General features: G+C 43.0%; 1 long non-coding RNA gene across 1 annotated transcript; it reads left to right on the forward strand.

Annotated features, from left to right (window-relative positions):
* The first annotated feature begins 3368 nt into the window (after nt 1–3368).
* LOC135320571 (uncharacterized) lies at nt 3369–27612 on the forward strand. The gene is made up of 3 exons (XR_010379773.1): nt 3369–4290; nt 26126–26311; nt 27059–27612. It is a non-coding gene; the product is annotated as an uncharacterized LOC135320571 (long non-coding RNA).
* Nucleotides 27613–27942: the final 330 nt, after the last annotated feature.

Consider the following 27942-nt stretch of genomic DNA (forward strand, 5'->3'; position numbering starts at 1 on the left):
TGTCAAGAAATATTTTTTCATATAACAGCTTTATTGTGATATTGTTCACACACCATGAAGTCCATCCATTTAAATGGTACAATTCAGCAGCTTTTAGCATATTTACAGTTGTGCAACAATTATTATTCCAGAACATTTTCATCACATCAGAAAGACCAGTGGAAATGAATGACCTATCCACCCCTCCCCAGTGGTGGTTCTAAAGAAGTTTCTTGGCTATTCTTGACCATAAATTAACTTGTTACATTCCATGAAAAATCTGGTAGGAATTCTAATCAGAATTGCAATGAATCTGTCTATCAAAACAGGAAGAATTAATGTCTTTATGGCATAAACTTCTTCTACCCATGAATATATCTGGGACCGTATCTTTTCATCTCTCCAGAGCCTTGGCCCATGGGAAGTCCTCACTAATTGTTGGGCTTGTGAATGATGAGATTCTATACATCATTAGTTGCAACTGTAGCCTTTCACAGAAGAGAAAATTAACCTCAGTGAAGCCAAGTGACTCTCTGATGGTCAGAAAGAGTGACAGCCAGTGCTGGAGTGATCCAGTGGACTTGGTGCTTGCAACCAAAATTCTTCAGCAGCTACAGCTAAGGGGATTAGAGTGTTCTTTTATTTTTTCTTAAAGGCGTTGCTTTTATTTTTACTTATTTTTTTAAATTAATTTTTATTGAAGTGTAGTCAATTTACAATGTTAGTTTCAGGTGTACAGCAGAGATTCAGTTATAAACATATGCATATGTGTATACATATGTTTTAGATTGTTTTTAGTACAACTCATTACAAGAACTTGAATATAGTTCCCTGTGCTATATAGTAGGTCCTTGTCATTTATTTTATATTTATTAACGTGTATCTGTTAATCCTCCCTTTCCTGCCTGCTAACCACAGTTGGCTTTCTATGTCCATGAGTCCATTTCTAGGAGCACCATTTTTCTTAGTAATATATGCTGGTTGGCTGCTTTCAGTTTCAGTAATTCCATTTGTGGGAGCTTTTCTTCTGGTGGCCTTTATGTGGTTTGTACACGTGGTAATAGAGGTCTGTATTTGGGAGAACTCCAGGCCTCGTGTAGTCCCTGGTACAGAGTTCCCACTGAGTTGATGCTTGAACTGGGAAAAAAACAAAGTAAATGTTGGAATTTCCAATATGGTTGAGACTTCCAGGTTTCTATAACCTGCTTAGCCCACCTTAATATTGGCTGCACCCATACTTGGTAATTTGGTGGAATTTCATGGTATGGTGGTGTAGAGACAGGGCCTTTTATGCTAATTCTCTTTCCTTTTTCTAACACTCATTCTCCTGGGCCTCCCAGATCCTCCCCCAGCAGTGCCCAGGGCTGGCTTGGTGCTACGCTGAGGATATATTTATTAATAAGGCCCTTTCCTCATCTCTTCTGAGCCTCCTTTTTTTTCTCTGCACAATGAGGGCTTAGACTAGATATGTGCTTTTCAGTTTCTTTTAAAGCCATGTTTCCTTTGAGAAACAGAAAATGCAAATCACTCCTCCCATCCCAACCCTTTAGATTTTGATACAGCCTCCAAGGAGTGACATAGCACTTTGTGGAAAATTGATGTGATTGTGATTCCAGGTGGCACAGAAAAGACTCCAGAGATTTATTGCAGGGAGAGGGCAGGAAAGGAGCAGTATGTCACACTTTCTAGTGTGAGCACTGGAGCAATGGCTTGGATTTAAATACGGTGTCTGACGTGGCCTCTCTCTAATCATGTACAATGTGATAAACTTCTCTACCTCAGTTTTTCTTGATGTGTCAAGTTGGCGTGATAATATTTTAGGGCTTTTGTGAAACATTATACACATAATCCATTTGTGTTTCGGTAGAAATAAGACCTGCTAGGGATTCAGGGATTTGTTTAAAAAAAAAAAAATCTTGTCCATAGCACTCTGTCGGTGTGTATTTTGAATTTCCTGGAGGGTGAGGGTTGAGTCTAAAGTCCATCGTGGGACAGGTGGCCCATAGTTCTCTGTGCGCCTGATTGCCCCCTCCTCCCCAGTCCTCTTCCTCAGTCCAGGATTAAGTTCCCTTGTAGATTTACACAGAGGTCTTGTGGAAATGGCTTTTCATTTTATTGTTTCACCAAGAAGGGCTGCCATCATGATCTCTGTGGTCAGGTTTTGAAGGGCTGCCATCATGATGTCTGGTCAGGTGAAGGCTATGCAATTGGGAGTTTCTATTTAATAAAAAGAAAAATATTACAAATAGAAAATTAGAACAAGGGTGATGACAGGAGCTCTTGGAAGTGGGCACCATTAGTTTTGTTAGCTTCAGGTGCAGTGGCCTCTTGCCACGAGGACCCATCCTCTTGCTCTGAAGTTGGAGGGACCAATGGGTTGAGTGGGAATGTTAACTGAGTGTATCTCATGTGCTGGGCATTGTCCTATTTGTGCTTTGTGTTCCTTATTTGAGACAGTGAGCTCATTTAACCTCAATAGCCTCTTTAAAATATTAGACTTTTTATTTTGAGATATAATGTAGATTCCCATGTAGTTGTAAGAGATAATATGGAGAGGGCCTATGGACCCTTTGTATAGTTTTCCTTAATGGTTCCAACTTGCAAGTTTGGGGTACAATTCATTACTGACTCACTAACAATTTGAGGTTTGTGTTATTGCCCTAATTTTATTCACGATTAAACTGGGGCTTAGAGAATCACACAGACCTGACCAGGTCACCCACATGGTTAGTGTAGAGACGGGTGGAACGTGGGCTTGGGATTTCCAGGCAGTACCATTATGATGGTCTGTGGCAGGGAGCAGCATTCACTTTGCTGGTTTATTCATTCATTCAACAAACATTATTGAGTAACCTCTGTGGGTCAGATGCTTTCATAGGGTTACCTGATTCTTCAGCAGTCCTGAGAATCAGGTAATGTTTATATTTTTTAATCTGAGAAAATTAGCTCTAAGAAGATATAACCCCCCCAAAGGAAATATAGCTCATAAAGGAGCGATACTAAATTTGTACAGTCACCCCTTTTTATGCAGGTGGTACCCTAGGCATTTTACATTTGCAAAATTCTGTAATCCAGATATATTCATGTAAGGCAAAGATTTTTTTTTTTAATTGAAGTATAGTCAAGTTTACAATGTTGTGTCAATTGCAAGGGTTTTTTTTTGAATTTTGAATTAAAAAATATTTTTTCAGGAGGGTAATTAGGTTTATTTATTTGTTTCATTTTTTAAAATGAGGTACTGGTGTTTGAACCCAGGACCTCGTACATGCTAAGCACATGCTCTACCACTGAACTGTACCCTCCTCCCCAAGGCAAGTTTTCTTATCCATTATTCTGAAGCTTAGGAGTTCAAATAAATTGGATAGAAATCCAGATCTTTTGATCCCACTGTAGTCCTTTTCTTTATATTCTGCTGAAGGAGGTTGGGGAAAGCACTTCCTTTGTTCATTTCCTTATTCAGCATTTTTCAGCAGTGACTTTGCATCAGGGCCTTGGTAGGTGCTTGGAAACAGAAAACAAGTAATGACCCTTCTCTGCAGGGCAGGAAGCCTAGACCAAAAGCTGGGTAATGTGATCCGAGCTACGGTAGCCATTTGAAGACTCTGAGGACAAACTGTACCCCCGGATTTGCTTGAGCTTCCCTTGCCTTCTGGTTGGTACACACCAGGTCACCACAACCCAGATGGGCCTGCAGCCCACAGTACAGTATGTACCTCGATCTCCTCTCCCCTCTCGTCGGGGCCTGCAACATGAGCATCCCTGACTACGTGCAGTGTGCTGAGGACCACCAGACTTTCCCCATGGTGGTCGAACACGTGGGGATCATTTCAGAGGAGAATTTCTTTTGCATCTATAAGTGAATCACCTTGGTGAGTCAGATCAGTCCGTGCGGCTCCCAGTGGGCAATCTGTATCCACTACAGGCACCACTATGCGCCCAAGAATGGGTGGAGCGTCTTCCAGACCCACCGCAAGGTCTTGGGCCTTGTCATCATTACTGACTGCCTCTCGGCCAAGGTTTCGAGAAGCTCCACGTGCAGAGGAGCTGTATGGCACCACGCTCTATGACTCTCAGCTCTTTGACTTTCTGCTGCATGGGGAGGTGGCCGAGCAGCCGCGCACCGAAGTGGCCTTCAATTTACGAGGACTGCAGGGTGGTGGAGAAGAGGATCGAGGACTTCACTGAGTCACTCTTCATCTTGCCTAAGTCCAAGTGGCTGGACGGTGCATCCGACAATTTTGGGGACAAGATCCTCCTTCTCTGCATCCCATTTGAGAAGGAGGACATCATGGGACTGGACACAGAAAGCAGGTAAGTTTACCTGGAGGCCAGTCCACACTGGCTGTGTGCCGGGTTTCTTCCCTACATCCAGAAAGTGATCAGGAAGGAAGAGGACTCTCTTGTAGCCAAGGGTGGAGGGAGGTCCAGCCCGCCGGTTTACAGACATTTAAAAGTGAATCCGCCTTTGTTTCAGAGAGATCCTTTTAGGGTTATTGTGGACACTTACTCCAGCTTTTCAGCCAGGACCCTGGTGGGACCCCTGGAGTTGCTGTCCAATAGAGTAGCCACAGCCACTGATGCTAGGAGAGCTGGGGAGGAGGCTGCTCTGAGCTGAGATTTGCTGTAGGTCAAATGCACATCAGACGCTGAGACTTGTCTAGTAAAAAGAATGTAAACTATCTTGTCACTTCCTATATTGATTACATGTCAAAATGATAGTATTTTACATACAGTAGGTTAAGATTTGTTCTTAAAATCAGTTTCTAGTACTTGTCTTTTTGTTTGTTGGTTTGTTTCTTTGTTTACCGTTTTAAATGTGGCAACTGGGAAACTTTCTTTACATGGCTCTCATTTCATTTGTTGGGCAGCCTGTCTTAAGACAGTCTCATCCCTTTGCTTGTAGATGAGATGCTGAATCCCGAGAGGCAGAACGAGGCACTGGTTGAGCTGGGGCTGGAGCCGGTGTCTCCTGCCTCCCAGGCCCAGCACCTGTTCGGCTCAGGCCCTCTCTTCCTGCCCGACAGGCAGCATGCCATGTTAGGACATCAGAATCACCGCCAGGGACCTCCGAATGAACTCCTTATGCAGGGAAAGGCTTATCACGGAGTATGGGAAAGAGCAGGGAGATGTTCATCCTCACTTTGTCCCTGTGATTAAGTCAATGGCCCCACTTTGTCTTGGAATTACAGACGAGCTCTTCTGTGCTGCCTACCCCCCCACCATTTGCTCTGTTTCCCCGTGTATCTATAGTGCTGTCCTTCGTGCAGAAGAGGGTGACATGCCTTTGCCGAGAGGTGGTCCCCCTTTGCTGGGGAGAGTGAGGGAAGCTGTGTGCCCACGGCCTACGGCCTCAGGCCTTGAGTCTTGAGAGTACTCATGGCGGTCTGACAGGTGACGGTCAGAGGACCTGGCACGGCTGCCGGGCCCACTGTGGAGGCGGTGCTCTGTGATTCTTGAAATTAACTAAGATCAGATTCTACTTTCTGGTTGTTGGGAAGTTGGAGGAGCAGATGCCAGAGGATTGATAAAAAGAATGTCCAGACCAGCCCTGTGAGTGATAGGCACAGTGGACCCGAGTCCCCCACGTGTGTGAGGTGCCTAGCGGGCTCTGGATGAATTTTCTGTTCCTCCCGGTCATAACTCTATGGCTTAAGGAAGGGGCAAGGCATGTCATGGACTGTACTTGTCCTCACAGGGCCCTGTGATCTTCATGCCCGCAGTCCCCTTCTGCTCCTTGGAGATGAGGTGTCAGGTTTAGGAGCCTGGGCACTGCTGAGGGCATAGCTGCCAGCACTGTGCTACACCGAGGCTGGCTCCGTTCACCTCACATGTCACCTCCTGCTGAGCCCAGAGGCGTCAGTCAAGGTAGGTGCATAGGTGCAACATACGCAGAGACCACCTTCTCCCCCTGGACAGATTGGTTGGTGAGCAGTGGAAGCCTAGAGCCCTGCCCCAGCCCCAGGCCAGTGCCGCCTCTTTTGTCATAGGAGGCACTGGTGACATTTTTGCTCAGCAACTGCTTGGCTCTGACTCTGCAGACCCACCAGAGAATGCCAACTTGTTTTTGCCTTTTGAAGTCTGCCCTTGGGATTTGGCGGAGTAGCTGGATGTGTGCTTAGCCCATAGTGGTTGACACTGTCACCATTGATTACCCAGAACCTTGTGTACCAGGCATGGCTCTCGGCATCAAAATACAGCAGCGCATTACACCTCCCTCCTGGTGAGTCTGTCTGTTTTGTTACCATAAGGGCTCAGCCAGCATCTTTACGTCAGTGAGATAACGTGGCCAGTGAGCTCGGGTCAAGCACATTCTCCTCCAGTCACTTTTACTCCATTTTTGCTTTTACTATTCCACAGTCATTAATTTTTTCAACAATGCTTTGGTACAGGAACAGCCTAATTCTCTCCTGCTACTCTTGGTGGAAGTGAGTAAAACTGTCCAGCCTGAAATGCGACCACAATTTGTAGCTCAAAAGCTGCCTAGACGCATATAGGTGGAGTTTTGGTTAGGGGCGCTGACCACGTTGGGGTCCCCCGGCAGCGCCGCTCCCCTCAGGCCCCTGCCTTCCCTGGAGCACGAGGTGAGTGTGGGTCTCACCGTCACAGCATCCCTGGCCTCACACACTCACATAAATTCTTGTACATGCTGTCAAAATCATTTTTGTTCTTGTGTGTTTCTAATTTTCTTTTGTTCCTCTTTTCCTTTTTCTTTATTCTTTTTCTCTTGTACTGCCCAGTGAGCATGTTGTTGCGTCTGAAAATGTGGGCTGTGCACACCCTGCATTGGAAATAGCCAGATTGCCCTCCGTACTGTCTCCATCGCTTTAAAGAGCAAAAACTTAACAGCTGCCTTGATCCATGTATTATCCTAGTCATTTTTTATTTTCTAATTTTTTGGAAAATTTGCTTTGTTAGCACATCACCCACTGGTGTTTGATACCTGTTAAAATCCTTGCTTTGAGGAACCTGTTTGGTCCTCCTTATATTTGGTGACAAATGCGCCCTTATTAAATTTGTTTGATTGTTTTGAAGAAGTGAGATGCGAATTGATTTAGGCGGCTGCTGAGGGATTCTTTTCATGGAGTATTTAAACTTGGAAAGTCAAATTCTGCAGCATCTTGCTCGACTCCTGCTTTTACACAAACGTGCTCTTCACGCGGTTCCTGGCTGTCACTGTGTGACGTGCGTGATGGCACTTCCTGGCCAGCGGTCACTGGTGAGAAAGTGACAGGCTCGTGGGTGTGCAGCTGCAGGGGACGCTGTTGGAGGAAGCAATCACCGTTTAGTTATTTAATTTTTTTTTTTTTTTTGCATTCAACATCCCTGTGCCATTTACTTTACTTTGCCTTCATAAAGTGGCTTAGGGGGGTCTAAAATCCATGCCACTCTTGTGTTCCCTTTACGAGGCTGGTTTTTCTGAGTATCAGGAAAACATGGCCTTCTCCTAAGTAGCTGGCTCACCTGGATCTGGTTGACACAGGGACCGCTAAAGGGGACCGTAGCTTCCTCTCTTCTCCAGCCAGTGGGCATTCAGAGCCGGGTCTGAGCTTTGCCTCAGCAGCTGTGCAGGCCTCCCTGCCCCGGCCTTTACTTTTAACCCATGTTGGCATAAATAGCTGACTCCGTGTCTGTTGCAGCTGACGTCCACCACTGACGGCCGTGTCGTTACTTTGCGGTAGGGAGTCTGCAACACCCCAGCCAACCTTGAAGGAAGATGTTTTGGCCGACCTAGGACCTTGAATTCTCACCCCCATCATGCTTCATCTCACTCGGTGGAAGGGTTTGGCCACCACCATCATGCTGAACATGAGGCCTTGTTTCTCCTTTCATGCTCTGGTCCAAATGTGGGCACTTCATTTATCACTGAATTTGTATCGCTTGAGACAGGCCATAATATCTGAATGAGTCCATCACATTCTGGGTGGGGAACAGAACAGAAGTAAGTGTCACAATTAGATGGAGTCTAGGCTGTCCGTGTTGGCTAATGCTGGCTGGGATCTGTGATGGCCGGGCTGTGCCCTGGACACAGGCCTTTCCCGTGGCTCCCGAGAGCCCAGGGGTTGGAGTGAGAACAGCCTTGCCTGGGTTCCTCCATCCTCATCTGCTCACTGGCAAGTGTGGCTGCTATTTAGGAGCTCCCCCAGACCTCGGGCCCTTCAAAGCTCAGACCACGGGAGAACCTTGAGTCCCTTCTCCTGGGCCTCCTTTGTGAGAATCCAGTGCCTTCTGAGGTGACCAGCGGCAGGAGATGCCTCCCCCTCCAGGGAGCACCCTACGGAGGACTGTTAGTCAGTGTACCATGCTGTGAACTTGGGGGGTTACGGCCATGGTCCCTGTAGAACCACATTTGAGATGGGCTTAGTGACGGAAATAATAGGACTGATTCCAGGGCAGGGATTAGGGGAGGGAACATTGGAAATTGAATGTGACCTCAAACACATAGTTGGGTGCTGGGGCTGTTACTAAAATGGGGAGTCTGGGAGGTACCTGCCAGGAATCGAATTCCAGATTAAATGGTGAACATGAGGCATTTTTAAGATGCCATTTGTCATCCAAGTTAGGACTTCAAAGAGGCACTCGTGTCTATGAGATTGTGGCTCAGGTGAAGGAGCAGGACTATAGATACACGTTGGGAATCGTCATTCTTAGCTGGTGTTCATAGCCTTGCATGTGAATTACATCATCTCGAGAGCTGCAGACTGAGGCTGAGGTGGGGCAGGGCCCTGCCTGGGTTGGAGGAAAGCCCAGACCATGCAGCTTTGGTGTGTCAGTCAGCAGCATTTGCGATTTTCAGCCTAATGCCATTTATCTTTAAGGGGCTGGGGTGTGTGCAGGGCCAGCCAGGAAGAAATCTGAAGGGAGGGTCGTGGCCACGTGTGTGTCTTGGGAAGATGCAGAGTCTGCAGGGTCCTGGAGGGTAGAGTTCTTAGAAGCTGGAGTTGGAGTGAGGAGTGGGCAGAAGGTAGTCACACTCACCTGTGAGGGAGGGTGGAGTCCTTGGGAGTCCACACCCTACCGGACTCGCTTTCCCATGAACAGAAGGCAATCATACAGAGTATCTGAAGTGAGAAAGGATGGGTGCTGGGAGGGGAGCCAACCTGGAGAATGGTGCTTGGAAAGGTCTGGAATAGTCTCCCTGGAAAATAGAGTTAAAAATACCCAGAATCTTAAGAACGTTGATAGTGACTGGGGAGGAAGCAGTTTTTCTGGCCTCCTAAGGGTAAGTCATGTATCCGGGGATACACAGAAAAATCGGGCATTCTGTTCCGTGGTTTTGATCCTTACCGGGGGAACAGTGCAAGTTTAAAGGGGGAGAAGGGCAGCGGAGGGAAACTAGCCAGGCCCAGTGTCAGGTACCAGTCGGCCACCCTACTTGCGTGTTGAATTCACATCCATGCTTCCCAGGTGGGCGGTGGCAGCCCCCTTTTGCAGATCGGGAAGCATTCTCAGAGGGTTAAGGAATTGGTCCGTTTAGTGGCTAGTAAATGCTGCAGCAGAATTCAAGCAAGGCCTTGTCAGACTTCAAGGGCATGTTTTCTCTACTAATTCCGGTACCTCCCTGTTGAACCTGGAATGGTGAATTGGGTCAGTTTTGGAGCCTTTCAGAAAAAGTACGATTTAAGTGCCTCAGGACTGTTTCACAAAGCTCAGCGTTCTTTGATTTTTCTGAAGCACCGCAGTGCTTTTCGCCCCACAGTTGTTAGGTTTTCTCCATTCTCGATGACGTGGTTGCAAATCACGTACAGGTGCAAAACCAGACTTAGCAGCTTCTGAAGGGAAACTCTCCAGTTCTCCCTTGATCGGCTTTCTTCCACGGGATGTAACTATGCTGCAGCGTAGGCCTGAGTTTTACTTATGGAGTGAGGGTTTAATATCCAAAGTTAGCATAAAATGGTCAGATGAAGAAAATCGACTTTGACAATTTATTTTTGGGTTTCATTAGACAAGATATACTATCAATTAATGACCCATATAGCAAATGAAATTGACTACAGAACATTGCATTTCTTACTTTCTATTTAGAGCTCTCTTACAGAATAAGGTTGCCTGCTTTGGAACATCATCTCCACCACCACGGCACCTATCAGTGTGTTGGTGTGATTGCATTTATGCAGTGAATGTAATCTGGTCTTCCTCAGCCCCAAACACTTCAGTGAAGAATCACGGGCTGTAGCCATCTCTTGGTCACGCAAATACTTCTAAAATTATATGATGCCAGAAAAGAAGGAAGAGAGAGAGAGAGATTGCCTTTATCAAAGTTCCTTTCAATTCTAACTGCAAACTGTTGTTGAGCAGCTCTGGTTTCCTTTGGATATGAATATATACATTTCTTTGCATGTAATCTTGGTTTTGGACTAGAACACCAAGTTCTTGCTGTCCACAAGCCACAAAAACAGTAGCCAAATTGCACACGTGTGAAATTCTTTATACTTTTTCCTGAGAAAGTATCCTTGAATTTGGGACTTGGGCTGTGATTTTTGCTTTTTGCTTCCCGCACCCCTCTTGTAATCTCTCACTCCTTCCCACGTGGCCCCCAAGAGTTCGTGGTCTCAAAGGAGCGGGCAAACACCCAGTTGGTCACCATGTACTGCTGCTATAGATGAAGCCCAACCAAGGCCTAAAGGACATTATCAGAGAGGACTTCCTGGAAGAAATGGACTCTACATTCATTTGTGAGGACAGAGTGTCAGCCAGGAGAAGTAGTCAAGAATGTGGCTCAGGTGGCAGGTGCAGCCCGGGCAGATGCCTGGAGGCTTTTGGCGTGGTGAAACGGGGAGAGTGCCCTGTGTGGTCCAGGGTGGAAGGTGCCCCTGCTGGTGAGGACACTGGAGAGAGTCCGGGATGGAGGGCTTTGGAAGAGCTTGGGTTTTACTAGAACTGACACAGTAGTCAGTGAAGGGTGTCATCAGAAAGTGACCCTCAGGAAAGGTAATTCTGGTTTTTCTTCTGATATTCTACAGACACAAGGGTCGGGACGGGTGAGAGTAGGTATGTCTGTCCCTTTGAGACCCACCCCATCATTCATTTATTCATAACACGTGCACTTCTGTGTGTCTAGGGGAGAGAGGGTGGAGCCACATTAGTAAGCAAAATGTATTTGCTTCTTGTGAGCTTAGCATTGTCAGAAGTTGACTTAGCCTAGAATATTCTAGGAATAGAGGAACAAATTGTGGTAGTTGGAAGGAGGGAAGGCTTCCTTGGGAAACAGTCAAAATGAGCCTGGAGACAAGTGGGAAGTAGGAGCAAGTCAGGGGGCCCCTGAGGTCACTGGGGACCTGTGTACTGAGGTGAGGCTGGGCAAGCAGTGTCTGGGGTGGGGCTAGAATTCCACCAGGGAGCCTCTGAAGGGTTTGAAGTGGGGGTGATGTAATCAAATTTGTGATTTGGGAAGACTGCTGTGGCTCTGTGTGTGTGTGTGTGTGTAGCAGGGAAGAGGGGAAGGGTGCCACCAACAGGGGGGGTCATTAGAAGAACATTCACAGGCTGGGAGAGAGGCATCGGGACTGCTTGGGGACGGCAGGGGAAGTGTGGATGCCGGATTTCCTTATGGGGAGGGCTTGTTAGCAGGGCGACCCTAGAGGCGACTTTTGGCTGGAAGAAAACAGATGGAGGCTGCCAGGTGGACTTTCGTCTTCTCTCCTTCCCTGCCTTGTGTGATGATCTTAGCTCAGCCAGCTTTTGGAAAAGAAGAGCTAAGTTCCAGGGTAGCCCAGGACTTTGTTGAGCTCGTTCGAGTGAGATCTGATAGGATTTAGGTTTGTGTTCAGATCTGCATGTTCACTTAGCTAGAAACGTCCCGTCATTTCGATTTCTATAGGGGTTTTTATTCTTGATAAAGATTGCTTTCTTGGTGAGAGGAAATTTAATACAGCTGTTGGCTTTCTCAAAAAAAATCATATCTTTTAAGAACTTTAATATTCAAAACAATAGGAATATATTAAAATTTTAAAGTAAGTCTTTGGTGCAGTTTCTTTGCTTTCTGAGCTAATGTGGAGTTAGAGCCTTTGCATTACTTAAGAGCACATACTTGTCAGTATTTAAAGAGCTGTTAATGAGCGCCCCAGGCCCCACCTCTCAAAACATCATTAAAGTTTGCTCTGAAATAGTGAGGCCATAAAGGTCTTATTTGCAGAAACCAAACAGTTGGTTTATAATATGCAGCATAGCTCCCTTTATAAAATAATAATAGGTTCAAAATTAAGAAAGTGGAGGATAATTGATTTTTTTAAAGCTGAAACATAAACTTTCTTGTGCTAATGTTGCAACTGGAAATTTTGAAAAGAAAAATCCTACTGTAATATCATCTACGTGGAATACATATATGACTTTCACTTTTGTAAAGTAACTGCGCGGTGGTTTTTGAAGTCAGGAGAATTCCAGCTCAGATACTGGCAGTGATGGTTGCTGGTTTTTAATGGAAGGGCCTAAATTTGCCTTCTTAGCATTTTTTTTTTTTTTTGGAGTGAAAAGTTTGAGTAGTGCTTTGCCAGCATGATTTTGGGGCAATTTGAGGGCAGATGTCGTGTACCAGCAATGAGATATTTCCATGCATTTTATTTTCCGGACATCACCAGGGCACATGTGGGGTTTGTGCCTGCAGGCTGGAATGCTGCTGGACTCCCTGATCCATCACCGTTATGTCCTGGAGCTGCTCCGGACAGTGAATGATTTTCTGTGGCTTCTAGGTAATGTGGTCTGAGGCAGATGATCAGATGTGCAGTTAAAGTACTATTACTTGAAATAAGAGTAACCTAGAAACATGGCTCTAACAATACAGGGTGAGGGAGAATTGGCTGAGCTGCTTGCAGTGGGGAGTCTTCTCAGGTGACTCCCTCACCGTGATTCTTGCCAGTATCCGCCCCAGCCCTGCACGGTAGTCCTGCCGAAGCAAGCATGTTCTTTGCTCAGAAACGCACTGAATTTCCTTGTGCCTCTGTTTGTTGGCTTGTTTTTTGAAAGCACGTCTTGCCCTTTGCTTAAATGCCATCCATGGTAGTCACTTCTTACACTCATTCTACTGGACTTCGTCCATAAATAGCTGCTGAATGGAAGAACAGAATGTAGTATCTCCATGTAGTGGAACATTATTCACATGTAAGAGTGAATAAAAAAGAAAAAACAAATAAAGAGGAAAATGAAAAAGGTGACCTGTTCTGGGAACTCCTCCCTGACTGTTCAACCCGCACTTTTCCCTTTGAAACCCAATCACTTATGCTCCACCGTACTCTTTTTGATAGTACTTACTACCTTCTAATAAACTTTAACGTTTTCAAAAAAAAAAAAAAAAGAGAGAGAGAGAGATGCTGATACCACTTCAAAATGGACAAGCCTTGAAAACAGCATTTTAAGTGAAAGGAAGCAGACACAAACGGCCACATATTGTTGATTTCAGTGATCTGAAATGCCCAGAAAAGGCACATGCAGAGGCAGAGAGCAGGTGATGGTTGAAAGGGGCTGGGTGGAGGGGGATTAGGGAGTGACTGTTAGTGACAGTAGGTTTCTTCTGGGGTGATGAAGTGTTCAGGAAATAGATGGTGGTGAGGGCTGCACAACTGTGAGTGTGCAGAAGACTGCTGAGCTCTGTCTCTGGGAGTGCCTGTTGTTGGGGCGGCTTTATTTTGTTCTCATCGTGCAATGAGAAGACTCATCTGCTGCTGTGGCCGTTCTACTCCCGTGAGTGGTGAGGGTCAGAGACTTTGTAGAGTCATGTTTCTTTTTTTTTTGCCCCTTGCTGAGTGTAGGCCAAAAAGGTTTAAGCCTGAGAAAGTGCTCCATCTGCAGAAATGTCTTTTAGTTTTGCATGGTGTAAAAATCTTGAGAGCTTTTTAATCGTTGAGGACAGCCTGTGGGGGGAAACAGCCCGTGAATCCTGGGTGAGTCCCGGAAGAGCTGCGCGTCCCTCCCTGACACGGGTGGGGATTTCACCCCCGTTCAGGCAGTGAAGGGCCCAGACCCGAGAGCGGAGTTGACAGTCGTGAATATTGACATGAATCCGCTGCTTCATCTTGGATATTAATTTCAAGCTGAGTCAGTTTGTGGCGGCAGCCTCATCCTACATCAGGAATTTATAGTATCTGCTCTTTGAGGTGAAGACCTGACAGACTTGACTATTTAACAGTCTCCCTTGAATTGATATCTCAGATTACTTTGTCAAAAGGAAAACAGCAGAAATACAGACGTCCTTTAATGCCAATGTGACCTGGAAAGGTTTAGTCTCTGTGCCTCAGTGGCCTTATCTGCGGGTGGGGATGATGATAACAGTGCTTCCCTCAGAGGGGCTGGTGAGGGGAGAGTTAGAAGCACACATGGAGGACTTACACGAGATGCTCATGAATGACCGAATTTAGTGCTCTCAGCCTGGTCAGGCCTCAGGAGCAGAGATGTCAGAACAGAGCAGTCCTAGCGGGAGCTCGATCCGTGTTGGCAGGTGTTACGATCAGTATCACCTCTGTGGGTTATCAGGTAGTTTTAAGACTTGGTAATGTGAATTCATGAATAATGTTAGAAGACTAGACATCTCAGATCCTGTTTACATATTTCTCAAGATTTCCTCTGAGAAATGGATGTTTTCTCCCCATCTTAAATCTGAGATGAGTCTCTAAAAAATTCTGTATTCCTCCATGTTTTTGCTTTAATTCTCCATTTCTTAAAAAAGAAAGTTTTTAAATGGAGTTACTGGGGACTGAAGTGAGGGCCTCATGCATGCTAAGCACATACTCTCCCAAATGAGGTATAATCTCCCAAATGATTTTTTTTTAATTTACTTTCTTAGTATTCAGAAGTTAGAGGCCTCTAATTCTTTTTCTGGAGACTTGTCCATGAACCTGTAAATCTATAATTAATGGACAAAACTTGGTTTATTAAAAACATCAATAGAACTTTCTGCAATCCATCCAAAAGGAAATGCTGATTGAATTAAAATGTTTCTCCTTTAAGGTGATTTCTCCTTTTTGGTCTAGCTTAATTTATTAACAGCCATCCTCATCATCATAATGACCAAACTCGCTCTGAGTGGACACCTACCTAACACTAAAATGCTTTCCTCATGTTTTACTTCATAGCAGGTGTTTGAGGGTAGGTATCAGTGTCTCCTTTTTTGCAGCTGAGGGATTGAGAGATGGAGCAGCTTGTCCTAAATCACACCCAGCTGGCGGTGGCTAGCTCGGTGCTAGAACCCAGGCTGCACAGGATGCATTCTTAATTGCTCCTCTAATCAGCCTCCCGTTGAGTGGCTACCTGAACTTCTGTGACTCCATAAATGGCCGATTTTTGTGATCTCAGCCTTATGAGGCCTTCAAAGGAGAGACACCAGTGAGAATGTGAGACAGAGTGTCATAAATTAAAATTGTACATTTTCACAAATGTTTAATTCTCAGGTAATTACTTAAAAAGTTAATTTTTTTAATTTAGTGGTCTGTTAGCACAAAAAACAAAACATTAAAAACAATTATAATGCCAAAGAGAAGTGGGCTTTGAAAGTCCAACCACTGTTAATGATGTTACTTGTTTTTCTCTAGTGGCCCTTATTGACAGAAATACTTACAAAGACTGAATTGGTTTTATGTAGTCTTAATATGGAAGAAAAGATTGTCAGTGAATATTATAAGTAAAATCTTTACTCTTTTCTTTCTTGATGGTGAATATGTAAGTTGTTTTCATGGCTTAAGTACATTTCCTTATTTGTGAAATTTGAGTAATATCGTTTAACTTGTCTGACGGTGAGAGTTAGACGCCTTGTATACAAAGAACCCAAGAGGTGCTTAATAAAAATGTGCTGTCAGAATGACAGATATTTTAGAAGGATCAACTCTGAATACTAAAGAGTGTCGCTTATTTCTGATGCATATTCAATATTTATAATATTCATATATATGATATATTTGAATATGGTTTAAAGTAACAAGGATTCATTTTTTTTTTTTTTAGTGTAGTATGAAGTTTTAATGAAATCTGTATCATACTAGTGAGACAGGGACTAGTTAAATTGCCTTAATCAGACGACCTTGAATATTATTTACACAGAATATGTATTGTTACAACTCAGAATTCATGTTGCCGTGTAACCATCCACACAGACATTTAAATTCGTGGGATTCTGACCAGATTCATTAAGTTTAGTAAAATCCACATTGATCATTTTCAGGGAATAAGCTTCTCTCTTTTGTGATTAAGCAAAATTTTGATTTTTTTTTCCTGCACTCTTAACAGGTTTAAAATATCAAAACATTGATTTAACAAGTCACTTTTTTAATAGAATAAAGCTCATGCTGTTTTATTATGTAAATAAATGTTTTTGTATTTCATCAATCTTGTATGATATCCTGGCTCTTTGAGAATTATTTTGCAAGATACTTAGATAACCTAATGTTGGAAAAATACAAACGTGACTTTTATGAATATAGGCCTAGTACAGATCTGTTGGTTTATGCTACAGTGCAAGACATGAGGCCTGGGAGAGCTTTGCTGCCGATTGCAGGACAGAACCCATGTCTCAGTTTCCCCTCCTGTAAAATGAAGTGGCTGGACTGGATTCTTTCCTCTTCTAAGATGAGTTTCCATGAACCTATGTCTTTTGTTTATATTCAGGAGTATTAGCAATATCAGATTAAATACTAAATACCCTTCCCTTCCCCCGAAGCAAAGTGCAGTATGTGCTACATAAGCTTTTAGTTATCTGATTCTCTTTTCTGATCCTACAGGCAATTTTTGTGTTGCATCTTTCCCGGCAACCTGGAAGGTCATTTTAGCCATAGGTGGCGCTGTTGCACCTTCTAACAGTCTTAATATTCCTTTTGCAAAAGAAGGCTTAACAAATGTTATTTTGTTTTGATTCCGTTGCTTAGTGCTTCAGAATAGCACAATGTCCATTATGTCTGTCTACCTGGAAAAATTATTCTGCTTATGTCTTAGACTTATTCTGTCATCTCGCTGTGAACATTTCAGACTTGCTGTGCAAACAATGGCAAAATTGGTCTTTTCTTCCAGTGTTAGCAACCAGTGAGCCGGAATTTTATAAAGCAGCTAAGAGCGGCCTCTGGAGCACCTTAAAGCTGAAAAGTGTACTGAGTTCCCTGAGTATTGACCCAGCAGCTGTGTATCATTTGTTGGGAGGTGATTTTGTACATATAAGAAGGGGTGTAGTTTTTTGTCTTGGGTTTGCGTGCACGTGCTGCCACTGAGCCACGTGAGCCTGAGTCAGTTTGCTCTGAGTTTTTCCCTCGTCTGTGAGATGGGGACGCTCGTATCTGCTTTGCAGAATTGTGAGAATTAGAAATTATGTAAAGTGTTTACCACAGTGGGTATGTCAAGAGGGCTCATAAACTTTAGCTGCTTTTTTGTGTGAAGCCATCATTTGAGAGTCTTTGGCAATTACTAAGAAACAGGAAAATAAGAAAAGCTGGTTTTATGCTGAGAGATATTTGAGGAGGTTCCTTAGTTCCTATACCCATAATTAAGCATCAGCAGAGTCAGAACTGTTACACAGTCGCCCTGAACCAACGTTAAGCCACAGAATTCTTTGTTACTTCATATATTTTGGGGCTTAAAGGGATCCAATACTTATACACATGTTGTCTCCAGCAGCCAACTGAGAGATGACACATAAGAGTAGGCAGGCGATAAATGTCTTATTTGTTACTGATGAAGCCACGTTCTCCATGAACTTCAGGGCTGTGGGAAAATGCGTGTCATGATACTGTGTCCCAGAATTAGAGACTCACCCTGTCCCATGTAGCTCTGTGACACAGCGAACCTTCCCTTGAGAGGACCTGCCCATTCATGCACAAGGCTGTCCTGCCATGGAGCCGAGCATCCCAAGTGCTTCCCAATGGTGATCAACACTGGAGGGAAAGGAAGGGTTTCAAATGCCCTGCTTGTCTTCCCGGACTCACACCTCACTCTGTTAGTGTGACGAGGGCTATCTGTTGGCCAGGGGCCAGGGGTGTGAATGGAGAAGCACTCTCCATGGCCCAGAGGAGTGGTTAGGAGGCATTCCCTCCCTCGGTTTAAACAGGTGGTGGGATGGAAGAGAAGGGTCCTCCCCAAGAGTTTATAAAAGGAGAAATAAGGATTTTCTTTGGGACTTAGACTAGCCAGGAAACACATAAGATGATTAGAAGGGAGACTTGTAAATCACTTTGATATTAAGTTGACATTTGTTGAACACCCAAAATGTGCTACATTCTTTTCTGAGAGTTTTACAGAAATGAATCCTTCAATCTTCTCAACAAGCGAGTAAGGAAGGTTTGATTGTTATCCCAGTTTTACAGTGTGGAAATTGAGGCACACAGAGGGTAAGTTGGCCAAAATCACAGAAATAGTAAGTGGCAGAGCTGGTATTTAAACCCTGGCTTACTGGTTTGAGGCTCCCAGAGATGGGCTTTGGGTGTTTAGAGTTATCTGCATCCCTGAATCTTTGTACCTCTGTGCATATGTTAGCCCAGAAAGGACAGGGAAAGGAGAGTTACACAGATGCTCATAGTCATGTCTTGGCCACTGTCCACAGAGAGTGCATCGTGATTGGCGTTATTTGTTTTCCAGGCAGTAGATCAGTTCTTATAACAGAAATTTAGTCCATTGAGTTAATCTAGAAACCCTTCCTGCTCTGTTTCTGTCCATGCTTGCCATGTGACTGCCTCCCCGTGATTAGGCCATTGAGAAAATGTACTCATGGTTGAACTCTGATATTTCAGTCTGGTTCATAGTTTCACGTCTTCTGTTACATTAATAAGTTAAGTTTCTGGTTTTCTTTCATCAGTGTGTCATGAGTTTGGTTAATGTGAAACAAGTCCATGGGAGCCCAGGGGTGATGACGGTATAATTTCTGAGCACGTTGTGGCACTTCTACCCTTGCAGACCTGGCGGGAGTATGTCCGCCTTCCTCACTGATTTCCCCCAACAGCAGGGTCCTCTCCCACCCCCGCATGTGAGGCTGGGAGCTCTCTGAGTAGGCCAGTCAGAGGCCAAGTCCACCAATCAGAAAATGATGAAGTACCTGGAAGTGGTTTTAATAGAAGAAAAGGGTTTCCAGGTAGTCCAATGGGCTGTTCGAGTCCGTTTGGTGAAAAGCTGTCCAGTGTCTGTGGTTGAGGTGCTTCTTTGCTGTTGAAAAGCCTGGATTAGATGAAGGGATTTTAAAAAGCAGAAAGGAGTGATTTCAGGTGGTACGTCCACACCGGTGAGAAGTGATGGATGACCACCTGTGTGAGGCATAGACAGGGTCTTACAAACTTCTTAAAATAACTTTAAAAGCTCTTCCATATGAGTGCATTTCATATGGGGTCCAGTTCATCACTGGTCACCCTGAGAGGGCAAATAATTGATGATGGCAGAAAGGACACGGAGGCATCAAAAAGGTCTCAGTCATTTTCCCTTTTTAAAGGATGTGGCAAAGTGTAATATATTTGAGCTGGTTTTTCACTGAACAATTTTTAGTGTTTTCTGCGACTCCCCAATGCCCCAAGGTTCCATGCAGCTGGGTGTCCCCTCAGAGCAGGTCTGTCAGAGCTTGCCCTGGGTAGACGCGGTGTCACGGGGAGCAGGACGGTCAGGGTCCGCAGCTCCTCCGAGCTCCGTCTCCTCATCCGCAGTGCCGGGATTCTCATCCATGTCTACTTAGTAGTGTTGCTGAGAATCACACGTGATGGTTATCAGGTGTGATTTGTGATTGTCTCTGTGATTGGCATATAGTCAATATTTGAAAGAAACACTTTTTTTTTTACTATAATTGTAGCACATAGATTGCAGTGCTTTTTAGTCTGCTTTTTTTTTATATAACTTTATTCTTATTCTTAAATATGCACTTATTTTTATTTATTTTTTTGGAGGTACTGGGGACTGAATCCAGGACATTGTTCATGCTAAGCAGGTGCTCTACAACTGAGTAATACACACCCTCCTTGTCTGCACTTGAAAATAAATATTTCAATACACAAAATAGCTCTTAAACACCATCATGGGACCTAGTCACTGTATAGAGAGTTGAACACGTATGCTTTTTCAATAAGGATAAATGTTGTTGAGACATACATTTCTGAATCTGTTAATGTGCTTAAAAACGATCATAGGTAGTGATAAACACGAATCTTTGATCCAGTACTTCTTAGGGTCTGTTTTGCCATCAAGTGAAATTACATTCTACAGAGAAAGCTAATTGGATCTCTTTGATATTTGGATGGTTTAGCAGATGATCAAGGCTTTCAAAAGCTGACAGATTTGTATTTTAAACTAACTACAAAATTATCTTCTAGAAGTTGGAATTCCTAAACTTGTGAAGTGCCCAGTAATCCAGGGGGTATGTGTCTGTGTCTGTGTGAACGTTTGTGTGTGTGACTTCAGGAATCTAGAAATAAGTTTCATATGGACTTCTGATACCTTTCTCCTACAGTTCAAGGTATAGGCATATATTTACACAAATAAATTGATATTCTTTTGTCATTTGGCATATTGGTGGGAATAAGAGTTTCTCATACTTGTTTCAGAAGGGTTGGGGAGCATGAGCTCAGAAAACGGGAGGAGAAAGAGGCAGGGAGACACTTCACACTTTGTGCAGGATATGAGAAACAGTAGCTTTTTTTTCTCTTTTCTTCTAAAGCAAACTGGCACTGAATTGTAACCTACTATTACCCAGAATTGCTTTTCTGATCAGATACAAGTGCCTCAGATTTTTCAAGGCAACATGAATGATGAAATGTGTTTTAGCAGTTATCATTAAAAGTAGTTTTATTTTTCAAGTAGAAGGCTATAGCCTGTTCTTCCAGCGGTACATGAAGTCCTCATTGATCTATGTACATGATCTATGTGCTTAGTTTCTTTGTTTTTTTTTTTTTTTTAAGTGCTTGTTTCATTGTGGTGTGAATGAATGTTTAAAATTTCTGGATTTTGATCTTTAGAACATGCTGATTTATCAGAGCTGTTAAAAACCTGATTGTTCTTTGGTCCTTGTTTGTTGGGGCACCCTATTGATTTCTGTTGTCTGTTAAAGCGGGAAATGCTTCCTCTAGCCTGCAGATCATTAAGTGAATGGTTTGCAGTGTGCCTTTAAAATTATTTGAATGCATTGAGCATGTTTGTCCAGTGAATTCTGAATTAACTCATTCTATTGACTTTGCTTTGGTTCTGTGGCTTTTGCTCCTCTCCACAAGAATTTGAATTCTCTGTTGCATTTTGTATACGTGTTCTTAACAGGGGAATAAATTTTGCATTTTTTACAGAGGTGGCTTTTCCTATCCCCTCTGAATGCCTTCTATAATTGATACAATAGTAATCTGTTATTGCAGTGCATAATTCTTTCATAAACTATTTTTTGGCATAATCAGAAACAATGACAAAGTATGATAATAAAAAATATGAAAACCTTCCTTCCTTTGAAGAATAGAAATCAGGTGGTCAGGCTCACGCATGCTTTGTGCCTGACACACTTACTCTCATGTCATTGTGTATCATGATTCGGAGATGGAGTTGCTCCAGGTTTATAGATTTTTGTTTTAACATTTGTGTTGAATTCTTTCTCCAGGCTGATGTTTCCTGTTGCTTTTGTGGAAAGAGTAGAAGGGAAACAAATCCTTTGTTTTGTTTTCAGGAGGCCTGAGTTGATGAGAAAAGGGTTGAGGGTGGGCTGAGGAAAAGAGTGACACTCCCTCTCCTCCCGGATGAAATTGATAAACAAAGAAATCAATTAAGTGTATCGGTATTTGACCAATAGAAGTTAGAGAGCCCAAAATGGCTAGATATGCCCAATGGAAATTACTGAATTCACCTGCAGAATTATGTGCTTTACCAAGTAGAAGCAACTTAGAGCAATCAGAAAAATCAGTAATATGATGAGATATAAAAGGAATATTATATCTTTTATTTCTGAAACTTTTCTACGGTAAGTTGTGTAGAGCTAAAATTAAGTTTCAAGCACCAGGAGTTAAGAGTGTGGGTAGTTCTGTAGGATCGTTATTCACGGATGTGCCTAGACCCTGCTAGAGTGGCTGAAGATGGCAAGAAAAGACCCAGAGGCAGGATTTGTCATCCTAGGGTGTCCTCCATAATGGTTCCATGTGGGACCCCATGATTGGTTTAACAAATTGTAACACACTCCAGCCTCCTGTGAACTTTAAGAAGAAAAATATATGCTTAAAAACTGCTTTGCAAGCAAGTGCCTGTACATCCTCACTCCAGTCTCCTTGCCTTAAAAAGCAGAGACAATGCTTTGCTTGCATAGTTGAGCTTTTAGATAGCACTCTGCTGGTTGCAAAGCAAGGACCGAGGCCCTCAGCTATAAACGCTGAGCTTGTGTGCTGTTAGATAGTCTATGATCCACAGAACAAGGACCTGGCTGGTCTGGTGGTCTGCTTTGTAATTCACATGTCTAAAAATGTATCTTGCTCCCCTCACCCCATGACTTCCCTAAAGATACACTAATCCTTTGTACTCATTGTGTATTCTACAATCTCTGCTTCATACTGTCTTTCCCGAAGTTCCTATTACTATCACACAACTGTTAATGAATTTTTCCTTTGATTATACACAATAAATAAGGGTGCAATTGAGAGGCTCGTGGAGTTGGCTCCCTACTCCCTCTCGATTTATTGACTTTTTCCACAGAGACTTGAATAATCATTCCATGTCGGTAAGAATTCTGCCAGCCAACCCACAGTTCCAGGTGAGAAGGATGCAGGTTTATCTCTCCTACCCGATGGAGAGAGAGGAGAGAATTGAGATATGCTCCCCCATGGTCCCTTCCTGTCCCACGGCCACTGCAGTTCACCTGCAGCCTTCTGGCCTCTGCTCAGAGGGCCTCTGTCCCAGGACTGACTGCAGCTTTTTCTTCCCTTGTCAACATTTCCTGTGCCTTTCAGAAGTTGGTCTCTTCTCTGCAATTCAACCCTGGTAGATGTGATGGTGGTCAGCGTGCTGGTGGGCAGTCCTTTGGGGACTCCCAGGAGACATGCTGATTCTCCTGAGTCTCTCAATCGGGGTTACAGAACAGTCGAGCACCGAAGGAAGCCCATTCACGTGAGGTCAACAGAGCATTTTATCACTTTCATTTTATTTTTAAATTTTCAGTGGAGAAATTATTTGTAGCAAACTGTTCCAGATATTCGGCCGCCTGCTTTCCTCACCACCATTTCCTTGTTGGCTCTGGTGCTTGTTTTAAGAACCAGGTTTCTTCTCGGTCATTTGTAGCAGCTGGGCTTGCCGAATCCTTGATCTGCATTTGAAGCAGAATGCTTCTTCCTGATGTGAAACAGATTTTCTTATTTCTGAATATTTCGTGTACACTCAGCAACTGTTTCAAGTGAAATGCTCTTGTCCAATTTCGGTTAACTCACATTTGCTTATCTCCTACTTTCATGCTGAGGGCAGTTTCTTCTTCCTCTAATAAAAGTTAGCAATTTGCATTTACTAGGGAAGGTACTGGCCCGAGGTGCTTTTTTTCTTACCAGTTTTAATACAATTCAACCATATAAATATACAGTCGTTTTTACTCTATGCCCAGAATTGTGCATCCCATTTAATCTTAGAATATTTTCATTCCCCCAACAGGAAGCCCCGTATGCATAAGCAGTCATTCCCATCTTCCCCATCCTCCCCCAGCCCCAAGGAGCCACTCTTCTCTCTCTGTGGATTTGCCTGTGCTGGACATTTCATTTAAATCGAGTCACTTCATGTAAGTTTAACCGTCTATTGTGACTGACTTATTTCACACTGAGTAACGTTATCAAAGTTTGTCCACGTTGTGGCCTGGGTCAGTACTCTATGCTTTGCTATTGCTGAATAATATTCCACTGTATGGCTGGGCCCCACTGTTTACCCATTCATCAGGTGATAGGCAATTGGGTTGTTTCTGCTTTTTGGCTGTGATGAGTAATGTCGCCATGAATATTCCTGTAGGAGTTTTTATGTGGATATTTGTTTTCAGTTCTCTTACGTCTGTGCCCAGACAGCAGAGTTGCTGGGTCATTCAGAAACCAAATGTTCAACTCTCTGAGGACCTGCCAGGCTGTTTTCCAAAGTGGCCACGCTGTGTTACGTCCTCACCAGAAAGGGCTGTGCGCTCAGCTTCCTCTGTGTCATTATTAGTGCTTGTTACACTTTTTTTTTATTATAAGCTATTGTTGTGAGTGTGAAGCGGTTTCTCCTAGTGATTTTGACTTGATTTCCCTTACAGCTAAAGATATTGAACATCGTTTCTTTGTGCTTATTGGCCATTTGTATATTTTCCTTGAAAAATACCTTTTCAGATCCTTTATTCACCTTTTAATTGAGTTGCCTTTTTATTGTTGAGTTGTAGGAGGTACTTTTTTTTTTATAGATACAAATTCCTTATCAGATAAATGATTTGAAAAAAATTTCTCCTGTGTGTTGTTTTTTCACTTTCTGGATGGTGCCCTTTGAAGCAAAGTTTTAAATTTTGATGAACTCCAATTTATCTCTGTTTTCTTTGTTCCTTGTGCTTTTGGGGTATTATTTAAAATCTGAGGTATTTTATTTAAAATTTTATATATAAAATAACTTAATTCGTAGGACCGTTCTAGGAGATGGGTGCGGTTGTTGTCCCCAGTGTATGGATAGAAGACTGAGATGCAGAAAATTTCTCTGAAATATCAGTTTCACAGCTACCCAGTGCTGTGGGAGTTCAGGCACTCATGTTCGTCCCAAACATCTGTGATCCTCACCACTATGCTCCACTACTGCCTGGAATCGTTAATGAAAACGTCTTTCCTTTTTTGATTCCTTGTTAGTTTGTTTTCTCATTGGGGACCTCATCTCCTCATTTTCCTTTCGGATATCAGTGTAGATTTATTTTAGGTTTCATGTAGTCAGATGTATTTCTATCAGTTAACTTCTTTATTACTCACTCTCCAGTGATGATTGTTGCTAGTTGACCTAATCAAGTCATGCTTAAGTCTTTCCTTCTCATGACACTAAAAACAGCCATGACTTACAGAATGCTAAAAGCAGGAAGTACTTGATTGATTTTATTTTGCTACCCAATCAAACCAATCAAATAAAAACCCGCTGTTGACACAGATTATAAGCCCTCCAGGATAGGGTCACTGTCTTCCTTGTGTTTCATTTATTTGGTCACAGTGTCTGGATAGTGCCTTGCTGTTCAGCAGTTTTGTTAGGAAACGGTGCTCGTGAATCATTGTAAGGACAGAATTTTGACAACAGACTGTGTTGTTCATTTCACAAGGGAAAAGATAATATAGAAATACTGCTCAGATCTATTTTAATATTAAGCTTGGAATTTTGAGAACAATTCAAGAAACCATACAAAGATTTTTCACTAATTTTAGATCTATCTTAAACACATTATGGTTGCATAGCAGAGTAACTTATCAAGTAGATTTGACAAGAGGAGTGTATTATTGATTTTTTGTTTTATTTGAAATATTCTATCTGTGATAAAGTAATCAGTGCCTATAAATGAACAAATATGTTTGTATTTCTATGCAACATGGGAGCAGACTTCATATGTTTCTATATAATATATATGACTGTGTGTTTTAATCTGTCTGTCAGTGTTTTTATAGTTTTTCAGCAATGTTGTAACATTAGAATTCTAAGAAATTCACTCCCGATACTACTGCAGTTTGTACTGTGTATCCTGTCTTATGTATGGGATTCCACTGTCCCCTAAGTGAGGAATTTCCTCTCCTATTGAGTTAGAAGCAGATTTAAAGCAACTGTGATTTCTAGGCGTTTGCTCTCCATGTGTTTGCACTTGGGTGTCAATCACAATTTTCCCTTTCTTGAGTTTTCATTGTTCAATTAGAATTTTTGAAAATAACTATTAATATGTTTCACTAGTCTCCCTAGTAACTTGATGTTTTTGTGCTTTTCAGTTTTCAAATTATGAAAATTGTAAATGCACACTTGTTTTTAAGTAGTCCTTTTTCACTAGATATTTGTTTACCTCTTTATAGTTAAAATAATTTTTTTCCCAATGAATGAATCACTGTGCATATTTTACAATATAACTTTCTTTTTATTTTTCTTATTCTAACAGGTATATTCATTGTAGAGAATTTTGAAAATAAGGATAAACCCAGTAGTAACTTAAAAATGGCCTCTAATCTCACCTGGAGATACAGTTGTAAGTTTTGAAATTGAGAATTACAAGTCCTCTCATTTTTTTCTTTTTTTCAAGTACGTTTTGGTTACTGAATCCCTCGAATTCCCATATGAATAGTAGCAGCAGCTAGTCAGTTACTGCAGAGGAGCCCGCTGGGATTGTGATCGAGACCACGTTGAGTATACAGATCGCTCTGGGGAGCACTGCCATCCCAAGAGCGCTGTCATCTGATCCAGGAATGTGCGTGGTGTGTCTGTCCAGGTATTTAGGTCTTCTTTAATTTTTTTCAACAATGCGTAGAGTTTACATAGTATTATTTTACCTTATTTTTTTGCCTTTATACTGAGTACAATAGTGCAAGGTACCAGGATCAGAATTGTATTATAGCCCCGCCACTTGCTGCCACCATGTACGCTGCACTCTTGCTTTGCCCTGTGTAAAATCTTGCACAAAATAGGACCTAAGTAACTCTCTCTTGAATGAATGATTATATGATAGCTGGATGATGCTGGAGAGTCCTTGTGATGATGTCTTTTTCCCAGACTTTCCCCTCTTCTTAACTATGCCTTTTCTCTTCCTTTCCTCCAGCCTCGGTTTCAGCCTGCCTGTGGCATTGATTTTCCCTGAGTGTGGACTCTTCCTTTAACTAGTTCACGATAATGTTTCATGCGGGCTATGAAAACTTGCTAGATGTCAAGAAATAGCAAATTCACTGCATGCTAGTATTTTTAGTCTGTGGTATTATATTATCCATTGAAATTAAATCAGGCTGACACCCTGAGCTCTTTTCTCCTTCCTACGGGTGATACTTCTCTGGTTGCTGTCTGTGCCCTTCCCCCAGACATGGTTTTGGAGTTGAGTAAGTCACCATCAGTGGAGCTCTCTCTTTAAAGATGAAGAGAACATTTGCTCCTTCTCCCTGGTTGGGGACTGGATGAGATGAGGTAACAGATAAAGAATGGAGCCCCATCTCATTCTGACCCCCGCTCTTTCCGTTCCTTTCTCCAGGGGAAAAGAGTACAATTCAAAAATATAAAGATTGTGAGCTAATGAGATAGACAAGACAACCGAACATTTGTTAAATATCCTTTCATGCCGGAAACAAATGTATTATACACACAAAAAGCACACAAATCACGGTAGTACTGCGGTTACAAACGTGGGTCCGAGTTCGAGTCCTGCTCTGGAGTTACCAGTCCTGTGAGATGGAGAACTGGTAGGTCGGCTTAGCCTCTCCCGGACTTGTTTTCTGTCCTGCAGAGATGGGGCTCGCTAGGCGTCCCTCTCCCGTAGAGGTGCTGTGGGGTGTAAATGGCGCGCGTGGGCAGCCCGAGCACAGCTGCTCATTCCTCGTAAGGGCAGGATAGCATCGCTTTTGCGATGACAGCTTTATGACCGTCCCGTGTAGACTCTTAGTGCTCCGAAGGGATGCCTTGTGGTTTGGAGATGGGATTCTCACTTCTGTAAATACCCAAGGATTGTGTTATTGGGCCGTGCTGATTTGAATCTATTCTTTAGAAAGTACATATTGTAGATATATTTTTCAAGCATGCATGCTTTTTTCTTTTATTATTTATAGTTCTACCCTCTCATCTCTTGGTGTGACTTTTCATGGAATCCAGGAAACAGTCCTAAGCCACCTGCCTCTTCACACTTCTCCGTGGTGGTTTTCTTCCCTGACTAGAAGAGGGTTCTGCATAGGAAATTTTCTTTGTTCCCCTTTTCTTGGAGTCACTCTGTCTCCCCAACTCTCACCTGTCCATCTGTCCATTTCTCTACCCACTGATTCTTCTGACTTGTTCCAAAAAGCATTTCAGGCAGCTTACAGAAGAACAGATACCAAATAAACAGGTGAGAAAATGGGGCCAAGTTCAGACAGTGAGGCTAGGAGG

Source organism: Camelus dromedarius, unplaced genomic scaffold (assembly GCF_036321535.1).
Source record: "Camelus dromedarius isolate mCamDro1 unplaced genomic scaffold, mCamDro1.pat HAP1_SCAFFOLD_197, whole genome shotgun sequence".
Lineage (NCBI taxonomy): Eukaryota > Metazoa > Chordata > Mammalia > Artiodactyla > Camelidae > Camelus > Camelus dromedarius.